The sequence below is a fragment of the Salvelinus fontinalis genome, chromosome 5 (assembly GCF_029448725.1).
Source record: "Salvelinus fontinalis isolate EN_2023a chromosome 5, ASM2944872v1, whole genome shotgun sequence".
Lineage (NCBI taxonomy): Eukaryota > Metazoa > Chordata > Actinopteri > Salmoniformes > Salmonidae > Salvelinus > Salvelinus fontinalis.
The window spans coordinates 67,214,891-67,226,192 of NC_074669.1; the positions used below are offsets into that span (position 1 = coordinate 67,214,891).

The 11,302-nt window shown below is 43.0% G+C and overlaps 1 pseudogene; it reads right to left on the minus strand.

The window, feature by feature from the left end:
* Positions 1-5,261: 5,261 nt before the first annotated feature.
* On the minus strand, positions 5,262-9,252 carry LOC129856181 (scavenger receptor cysteine-rich type 1 protein M130-like; annotated as a pseudogene).
* Between the last annotated feature and the right edge of the window lie 2,050 nt (positions 9,253-11,302).

An 11,302-nucleotide genomic window follows, 5' to 3' on the forward strand; every position in this document is an offset into this window, starting at 1 on the left:
ATTAAATCCACCCCTCGCTGGAAGCCCCACCTTCCACAGGTGATGAGCGTGAGGCTCGGATTTATTCCTTCAACTTAATACCGCTCTTCACCGACCCAGGAAAGGGCGGGGCCAAACAGGTGTTGTACCTCGTTTCCCTCCTTCAGGGAACAGTAGTTATAGTCATAAAGTTACGCTCCCTTTCAGTCGGTCAACTTCGGTACAACATACGATGGGGAAATACAATCATTCCCCATGCCGACCCAAACGGATACTGATTGAAACGGTCCATGGCAGACCACCCAGACCGGACCCGCAAGATACGTCAGTTTTGTCAATTTATTCATTGTCTTTCGTATGAAACACTCCTGTCAGTGTTGAGTAAGGATGCACACCTGAATAGAAGTAGGATTAGTCTACCTGGCCTGCGTGCAAATGTAGGCCTATAAATGTGCCCTTTTGGGGATGTCTGACAGTATTTCTGATTGTCTTAACGCACCACCACTAATGAGCTGTGGAGCTTCTCAAAGTCATTTTTTTCTTCACCTCAAACAGCAAGTAAACAAAGTCTTATTAATGACAATAGTTCCTCAAAGTATTTTCGTAAAATATTTCCAGCTCTCCTCCTTTCGATAACCACTCGGCAGGAAAGGGACAAATGCAATGCTCTGATCCAGTGCAAATGTCATGAAATACCTGATTACTTCTAATCCCTTGCACAAATTGTTTACAGCTGTGGATGTACAACTCACTGGCGAGGGAAATTCTGAGGACCCAGAATATTTTATGCAATGTTGCAAGCTTGCTATCGCACGTTTTGGGCCGACCCAGGTGATAGTCGATACAATGTTTCATGTTTGTTGTAGACAGGCCATGCAAGTAGTCAATTGTAATTTATAGGATACTTATTTTTTATCCGGATATTTTCTAACTGCTGGCTGCAATGTTTAAATGTTCTGGCTTTATGTGGCCTATTTTTACATAGTTAGCAATGGCAATAAACATTTATTTTATATTTGTATAATTTTTATTTAGATAGAACATAGATTAACCACAGAATGATGTTCAGATACAAAGACGACTATAAATTAAACTGTTCCAGTAAAATGTGAAAATTAAAATCCTGACTGGCACCAGATCAGTAGAAACGGTCAGATAAATTGGAAAAGGTTGCCGACTGCTGGTGTAGCCTATTACCAGAAACTATAGGAGCAAAACGTCAGAATTTACGAAGGCCAGCAGCAGCGGGAGGAGTAGGCTAAGGAAGAGGTGTTTTTCTTCTGGTTAGGCTATCTTGATCTCTGGCTCCCTCGATCATTTGTGTCTTAATTATTTAATCAAACAGTGTGCTTAAAGCATCAGATCAGTTCAGTACATAGTTGATTTTATTAAAACACATGGGGTGTGTCTATTTATGGGAAAATACACATTATAACATTTCAACCAATCGATTGCTTAGAAAGAAAACACGACTCTTGTTTGACCAATATTAGTATTTGATTTTTTCCTGTCAGGGACAGTCCTAGAACATTTATTTATTTATTTCACCTTTATTTAACCAGGTAGGCCAGTTGAGAACACGTTCTCATTTACAATTGCGACCTGGCCAAGATAAAGCAAAGCAGTTCGACACATACAACAACACATAGTTACACATGGAGTAAAACAAACATACAGTCAATAAAACAGTGAAAAATAAGTCTATATACAATGTGAGCAAGTGAGGTGAGATAAGGGAGGTGAAGGCAAATAAAATATATATATAAATAAAAATATAAAAAAAGGCCATGGTGGCAAAGTAAATACAATACAACATATACAGCAACACCTCCCCCATTGGCATTCCTGTCTTTATGTAGATGTTATATCCCTGTATTGCTCCTGCTGTATCAAAGGAATGATCTAAGTGAGTGTCAGAGGTGGCCAGTATATGAATGTTATCCGATGTTAACAAGGTATTGATTTCATGAACCTTATTTCTAAGGCCACATATATGAATAAGGGCCATTCCTTCTTCTTTCCTGGGCAGCTGACTGAGACAACAAATACAAATGAAAACATTCTTTGACTACTAGTCGGTCATTTTAAAGAGCTGATTGGGTCTCTACTTGACACCAACAAACACCCCATAATATCTGTCCCTCTGTCCTTCCTAAATGGTGACAAACAGTTCAGCAGACGTTGAGTCCTCCTGGCTAGGAGACTATTGCAGCTCTGAGGGTGGAACATTTATTGACAGGAGGGAGAGAGATGACTCAAGGACTAAACTATATAAAGTGGCATTATACGCCACCGGAGTTGTTCATCACATTTAACAAACCAAACATTGAAATCCCCTTATAGAAGGTCAAGTAAAAAACCAAACCAGTCCGGGCATCAATACTGGTATATGGTAAAATACGGTATACCGCCCAGCCCCAAGCCTAGGTTAAAACTATCCTTTTGACCTTATGGATGGCCAGTCCTCGTATTCATAGTGTAGTGAATTCAGGGGGTAGTCCTGAGCTGAACTCAAACCTGGTCCAGCGACTGTCAAGCCAACACTTTATAACTGTTACGCCAAGATGTCTGAACTTCTTGACGAGGTCGCTAGGTTTTGGGTTAAGGTTACTACAATAGCTTTCTTTATGAATGTGAGAGTGGTTACATTTCTACAGCCCCCATCCCACAGCGGTTTACCAAACCAAGTCTCAGGGCAGGCATTTTGTTGCTGTTTAAATCCCAGGTTGTCCCTTTAAAAAAGCCAAATCAACCAACCAACCAATCTGCAGTTCAAAACAATAACAAAGATGTCATTCCACCACTGTTTTGGTCATAAGATGATGGATGGGGCTGGAGAAATGTAACTACTCTCAAATTCATAGACAGACCTATGGATGCAAGGACTGACCATCCATGATATCAACATTATAGTTTTAACCATGTTGAGGCTATACAGTGTTGGTTTACTATGTTTCTAAACATTGGCATAAAACAGCTTGTTTGTGGTTCTGATGGGGTACAACAGTTGAACAAAGCTCATGAGGCATGTGTTATATTCTTCAAGAATCAATGGCTATAAATAATATAAATGTAGCAATTGCATATTTCCCCTTTAATACCACACATCAGTTCAACAACTGCAGTTTGTTCCTCTGGTTTTAAGACAGTACTTACTAATGTTAATCACGGCCCTGTTTCTCAAAACCATCTTACGGATAAGTTCACCTCCGAACCATAGGATGCCTTAAGATGCCTTTGGGAAACTGGGCCCAGATGTCCAGTTTCCTCCTCTTCGTCGTTCTCCTCCTTTTTCGATGTGACAGTCATCTCCCCCTCCTCCTCTTTCACTCCAAAAACTGCATCCTCCTCTTCTTTTACTGTAACATCCTCCTCCTCTTTCACTCTGAACGAGTCTTCCTTTTCTTCCACAGAAACGTTTTTTTCTTCTTCTATCACGGTAACAGCTTCACCCTCTACTTGTTTTTGTATTGTAACATCCTTCTCCTCATCCTTCTCTTTCAGATGAGCTTCTTTCTCCGTCCAGAAGACCTCTTTTTTAGCAGGAGGAGAGTAGCTTAGTGAACTCATGGTCGGGGATGTTCGCTAGCTAGCATTAGCGACTAGCCTAGTTCTAAGCTAATTTAGCAAACCAGCTAGCTGACAAACAACGTAATTATATAATTAAATAGGCCAACAAGCACATACCACAGAAGTGTGTTCAAAACACAGCGACTAATATACACCAAAACAGTGTAAAGAGCGTGAATGTTGTAGCTATGTTTGCTAGAAAGCTACCGAGGTGTCTGACTAACTGTTGTTGTTGAAGGAGCGTCCCGTCCACTAGATTATACGTCACACTGGCAGCATCGCCTGAACCTAAAAGACGCACATCGCCATCTGCTGACTGGAGTGGGCAACGCAGTTGAGGAACCAAAAGTTTATTTTCATTTATTTCATAAAAGTGTAATATTACATTAAGTCGTTCAAAGAGAAGCATGTGTTGATTGATTCGTGTTTAATGAGTGATAATTTAAAACAAACTTTAGACCCACTACATATTTACATTGAACCATAGTTCTGACATGGATCATTTTGACCCCAGAGCCATATCTTTTATCAGAGCCAAAATGTGGTTAATTTAATTCTTCATGACTTTGTCAATCAACTTGTTCTTAATACATCTAAATCATGGTTTAGTGTTTCTGTATCAATATGGATTTTTAACAAACTCAAATCCTTTGGAGTCATTTTGGCTCCAGCCAAAAGTACCTTTGATAAATAGGACGTTTATTTCAAATCAAATCAAATCACATTTTATTGGTCACATACATGTGTTAAGCAAATGTTACTGCAGGTGTAGCAAAATGCTTGTGGTTCTAGCTCCGACAGTGCAGTAATATCTAACAATTTCACAACATATACCCAAAACACACAAATCAAAGTATTTGAATGTAGGTTTCTCTGTAGACATGATCCATCCCACCAGAGGGTGGAGGGGCACCTGTATCAGTGGTTTAGACCAGATAGACACCTGCAGACACACAGTATAGTGCCTCCCATGTACTCTCCTAAGATTGGACTTTTCTATACCACGTATCACATGACTGTGTACAAAACTGCCAATGGTAGAAAACACTGCCAGTGTAATACAGTGCATTCGTTAAGTATTCAGACCCCTTCACTTTTTCCACATTCAGTTACATTACAGCCTCATTCTAAAATTGAATAATCTTTTCCCCCTCATCAATCTACACACAATACCCCATAATGACAAACCAAAAACAGTTTTTTAGACATGTTTTCAAATGTATTTACTTAAGTATTCAGACCCTTTGCTTTGAGACTCGAAATTGAGCTCAGATGCATCCTGATGCCATTGATCATCCTTGAGATGTTTCTACAACTTGATTGGAGTCCACCTGTGGTAAATTCAATTGATTAGACATGATTTGGAAAGGCACACACCTGTCTATATAAGGTTTACACAGGTGGAACAGTTTACAGTGCATGTCAGAGCTAAAACCAAGCCATGAGGTCAAAGGAATTGTCCGTAGAGCTCTGAGACAGGATTGTGTCGAGGCACAGATCTGGGTAAAGGTAACAAAAACCCATGTTACCCAGAACCCCATGTCACCCAGAACCCCATGTTACCAAAAACCCCATGTTACCAAAACTCCTTGTTACCCAGAACCCCATGTTACCCAGAACCCCATGTTACCCAGAACCCCATAATACCCAGAACCCCCTGTTACCCAGAACCCCATGTTACCCAGAACCCCATGTTTCTCTGGTGATAAAAAAACGAACTAAATGAATAATGATGGTTGCAGTCACTCCTTTTAGATTTCTTCCAAGGTTCTAGAAAGATAAACTAATTCTGAACTTGTTATTAAAATTAGAACCACTTCAGGTTTGTCACCACATTTTAAACACCAGTCCACTGCTGACCATCGATTTAAAACACAAAACTGACCTAAGATCAGCATGTAGGGTCAGCTTCATTCTACTCCTACTCCGTCCCCTGGGCTGCTCTCTCCTCTCCCGGTCCAGCTTCAGCTCTGGAGCTCAGAGAGACCATCTCCATGGCATTGACATAAAGATCCATGCTGCTCACCCTGTTCACTCTCTTCTGCCTCCTGGTGGGCTAGGGAGACACAGCACCAACAATCAGACATTTATTCTCTAGTATCTCCATTCTCTCTCCCTCCCACTCCTCCTCACCCTCTCCCTTTAGTTTAAATGACTTGTAACATCTGAGTAAATGTCTTTACCTTGTAGTACAGGTAGGAGGTGGTGATGGCTGTCAGTAGGAGCAGCAGCACTACAACGTGTCTGATGATGAAGGCTGGCAGAGGAGAGGCTGCAAACAGAAACACCTTTGATGAGGGGACTGATCATCATCACATAGATCTGTGGGAAATCTGTAAATGACAAAGTTATAAGTCTGGTTCATGTTCAGTTACCTGTGATGGTGAGGGAGAGGAGCTCACTCTTAGAGGAGAAGTAATGAGAGAAAACATAATTGTCATAAACACAGCTGTAGTTCCCTTGGTGGGAGTCATCTGCATCAGGGAAGAGGAAGGCAGCAGAGTGATTGACAGCTGGCTGGGTCTGCTGTATGTTGGAGCCGGTGAACGTGAGGAGGAAGGAGCCTCCTGGGTACTGTGGCTGAGTGGAGCAGGTGATGGTGAAGCTGTGTCCCCATAACATCTCGGGCCCCTGGTGGCCCTTGGAGACCCCTCCCATTGAGTCAGTCAGGGAGATATCAGGCTGGACCAGGAGTTCTGTAGCAATAAAAGAGAAGAAGAAAAACCTCTTCAACTAGTTTCCTATAGATATGACAATAACATCAGCATGTAACAGTGCCAGCCACCCTCCCTCACAGGGCAACATGAGTAGTGGGCCTACAGTCACTGAGACAACATATGTTGATATCAGGCTTAAGCAGGACATCTGGAACAAGAGGAGAGAAAAAGAAAACGTAGCTCCTCAACTACTTTCCTCATTTAGATATGACAATAACATGACATGTGACAGTGGTAGTGAGTAGAGACGTTCACTGAGATAACACTCAAATACAAAAGCATTCTGGGATATGTAAGTTGTATTTGATTCCTACTTGACTGAGTGATCTATTTTGCACAGCAGACTGACAAGCTAAACAATCATCATGAGAGGTGCAGAGGAAGTTGAATGAATGAAGGAAATCAGTTGAATATAATTATAATATGTTGATATTTCCTGAGCAGATCACTGTGAGTCCAGGAAGGAGATATAATACATGGACAAAAGTACGTGGAATTCAGCAGTGAGTTTTACAACAGAGGATTATTTTTACGCTCTACGTGGTTCAACACTCGGCGGTCCGTTCTGTCAGCTTGTGTTGTCTACCACTTCACGGCTGAGCCGTTGTTGCTCCAAGACGTGCCACGTTTAAAGTCACTGAGATTATCAGTAAGGATATTTTACTGACTGTGTTTGTCTATGGAAATTGCATGGCTGCATGCTCGAGTTTATACACCTGTCAGCAACAGGTGTGGCTGAAATAGCCAAATCCACTGATGTCCACATACATTTGGCAATATAGTGTATATTGTCATTACCTGAGCAGATCACTTTGAGTCCAGGAAGGTGATCATAGCTTCTGGTACACTCTCTCAGCGCGCGCTCAGACCCAGAACAGTGAACTAAACACCCTCTAGTGGTGTATCCAGGTAGTACTGAAACAGTGGAGCCACAACCCAGCTGTCTACACACTACTGCAGCTACAGCCTTCACGTCAGAGAAAGATCCCACAATCCTCCACTCTCCCTGGTCGTACCGCTCCACTCCACCAGCACAGCGACTGCCTCCTCCCACCAGCCTCACATCATCAGGCTCTGAGAAAAGAAAAGAGAGAGACAGTAATCTTACTATTTTCTCACTAAAACACACCTATATTGTCTCTCATATTCTTCACTCCAGGTGAGAAACAATGTTGATTGAGTGACAAACTGTTTCTTACCTGAGCAGGTGAGTCCAACAGCATTACCAGGTAGGCAGGTGTTGTGTTTTCTGTCTGAGGTGTCACAGTCCAGGAGAAGGGACTCTTTGCCTTTACACTGGAACTCTTTATCCCAGGTCTGACCCTCACCTCCTCCATAGAGCCCCCCCTGTAGAGCTGCAGGAGCCCCACAGCCAAGCTCCCCACAGACTACCTCTGCATCCTGCCGGTCAAAGTCAGCTTCACACACTGAGGCCCAGGACTGATTGGACTTCACCTCCACTCTCCCAGAGCAGAGACCAGCTCCATCCACAAGCCGCACAGACTCTGGAGAAAAAGAGTTGGTTGAACATCCAATCAGTTTTGTTGATGACACTGTCAAGGACTAAACACAAATATGTTGGATAAAAGATTGTAGTTTGCTATGTTTGATACTGTAAGAGGTAGAAATGGGTTCTTAGTCACTCAGGATCGGGTTGGGAATTTATTTATTTATTTATTTACCGTTATTTTACCAGGTAAGTTGACTGAGAACACGTTCTCATTTGCAGCAACGACCTGGGGAGTAGTTACAGGGGAGAGGAGGGGGATGAATGAGCCAATTGTAAACTGGTGATTATTAGGTGACCATGATGGTTTGAGGGCCAGATTGGGAATTTAGCCAGGACACCGGGATTAACACCCCTACTCTTACGATAAGTGCCATGGGATCTTTAATGACCTCAGAGAGTCAGGACACCCGTTTAACGTCCCATCCGAAAGACGGCACCCTACACAGGGCAGTGTCCTGTGTAGGGTGCCGGAATAATGCAGGCAGGAGACAGGAATAAGTTCACTTCACTTTATAGAAAATAAACAGCTGGACATCCATCAGGCAGCTTCACTTCAGTACCATCTGAACTACAATGATCTGCCCATGAACATCTCCCATAAACCAATATGACAAACACAAATATAATGTTTAAATACATCTGACATCTCTCCCTCTATTTAAATGAAATAAAAACACATAAAACATGATACATGGTAATATTGTATAATGTACAAATAAATCTCTCAATATGACCAGTCTCTTACCTGAACAGATCACATGATGATAATATCCACCATCACAGACACCAGGTTCTCCTATAAAGCCACACTGTCTAAATGAAGACTCATTTCCATCACATCTCAATAGTGCGACTCCTCTTCTTCCATCTTCAATCAGAGGTCCTCTAGATTCAGCTACAACATTCCCACAGTTCAGCTCTCTACACACAACCTTAATCTCTCTCATTATTCTCCACCTCCCAGTACATAGACCTGACCACTCTCCTTCATAGAAGACTTCCACTGTCCCAGAACAGGAAGTGGTCCCATTCACCAGTCTGACTGAGTCTTCAGCTGTAAACAGCAGAGAGGAAAACACAGTGGTGAGGACAGATAATGACAGTGATTCTGTTATTCTAACAGCAGTAATGCTTTGTGGTTGACAAGTATTAGTAGTTCCATAAAACACTACTTGTTATTGGGTTTTAGAATGGCTTGTATGGACACATGAATTTCTCCATGTGGGATAATTAAGTTGACTAATATTGAACTGCTATAATCACTGTAGATTTATACTCTACCTACCTGTTGGACTGACGCTATGAGCCTGGCGACCTGAGGAGAAAGAGAGAGACAGAGGAGAAAGAGAGGAGTCAGAGGAAGAGAGAGACAGAGGAGAAAGGGAGGAGTCAGAGGAAGAGAGAGACAGAGGAGAAAGGGAGGAGTCAGAGGAAGAGAGAGACAGAGGTTAAATGAACATCAACATGACCTTTCATGATGTGATGGGAAGACAGGCTTATCGTTGGTATGGTGCAACAACACATATGTGTACATACGCTATATATACAAAAGTATGTGGACACCCCTTCAAATTGGTGGATTCTATTTCAGCCACACCCCTTCCTGACAGATGTATAAATCAAGCACTCAGCCATGCAATCTCCATAGACAAACATTGTCAGTAGAATGGCCTTAATGAAGAGCTCAGTGACTTTCAACATGGCAACATCATAGTATGCCACCTTTCCAAGTCAGATGGTCAAATTTCATAATCCCCCAACTCCTCTTCTCCCTTCTTCTCTCCTCTCCCCTATCCCCCTCTCCTCTTCTCCACCTCTCCTCTTCTCCACCTCTCCTCTTCTCTTCTCTTCTTCCCCTCTTATCTTCTCTAACCCTCTCCTCTTCTCCCCCTCTCATCTTCTCCAATCCTCTCCTCTTCTCCCCTTCCCCACTTCTGTCCCTCTCTTCTCCTCTTTTGACACTTCTATTCTCCTCTTCTCCCCCTCTCATTCTCCCTCCACTCCTCTTCTCCCCCCTCTCCTCTTCCCCCCCTCTCCTCTTCTCACAATATCCTCTTCTCCCCCTCTCTTCTCTTCCCTCTCCTCGCCTCCCCCTTGCTTCTCCTCATCTCTTCTCCAATTTCCCCCATCTCTTCTCCCCCCTCTTCTCTTCTGCCCCTCTCCTCTTCCCTCCCTTTCCTCTTCTCCACTTCTCCCCCCTCTCCTCTTCTCCCCCTCTTCTCTTCGCCACCTCTCCTCTTCTCCCCCCATCTCATCTTCTCCAACCCTCTCCTCTTCTCCCCTTCCCCACTTCTGCCCCTCTCTTCTCCTCTTTTGACACTCTATTCTACTCTTCTCTCCCTCTCCCCCTCTCTTCTCCTCTCCCCCCTCCCCTATCCCCTTTCCTCCCCTTTCCTCCTCTCTTCTCTTTCTTCTCCTCTTCTCCCCCTCTCCTTTTCTCTTCTCCCCCCTCCAGTCTCCTCTTCTCCCCCCTCTCCTCTCCACTTCCTTCCTCTCCCCTCTCCTCCCCTTTCCTCCTCTCTCCTCCCCCTCTCCTCTTCTCTTCTTCCCCTCTCGTCGCTCCCCATCTCCTCTTCTCACCCTCTTGTCTTTACCCCCTCCCCCCTCAACATGGATCTAGTCCAATCAGACGTGTCTCACATCAACATGGATCTAGTCCAATCAGACGTGTCTCACCTCAACATGGATCTAGTCCAATCAGACGTGTCTCACCTCAACATGGATCTAGTCCAATCAGACGTGTCTCACCTCAACATGGATCTAGTCCAATCAGACATGTCTCACCTCAACATGGATCTAGTCCAATCAGACGTGTCTCACCTCAATATGGATCTAGTCCAATCAGACGTGTCTCACCTCAACATGGATCTAGTCCAATCAGACGTGTCTCACCTCAACATGAATTTAGTCCAATCAGACGTGTCTCACCTCAACATGAATCTAGTCTAATCAGACGTGTCTCACCTCAACATGGATCTAGTCAAATCAGACGTGTCTCACCGCAACATGGATCTAGTCCAATCAGACGTGTCTCACCTCAACATGGATCTAGTCCAATCAGACGTGTTCACACTGATATTGATCTAAAAGGCAACAGTGACTTTTTTAATGCAACAGAATAAACACTAAAAAACACATTACATTTCAATAGGTGCAATAACTTATCTCTGTACACTATTCTGATTAGATACTATTTAATGGTGAGTTTGGACACAGGTTTTTATAGGAACACTAAGACACCTGGACCACATATTGAGATGTGCCTTTAGTTAAGTAAATCAGTTGTTACATGAGGTGACAGTTGTAGGACTGTTAACAAAGTAGCTGAATTGTCAAAGACCGTAGCCTGAGGTCACCCAAAGAAAAGAATTCCAGAACTTTCTCTTGTAAAGAATTACAAATCTACCACTTTCATATAAACCCCTCGATACACAGCAGAACATCTACACTGAATCCATCCACCAAACATCCTGATTTGTTTTAATCAACACTTTTTATGACACTAAAATAACCTTCAACTACAGTA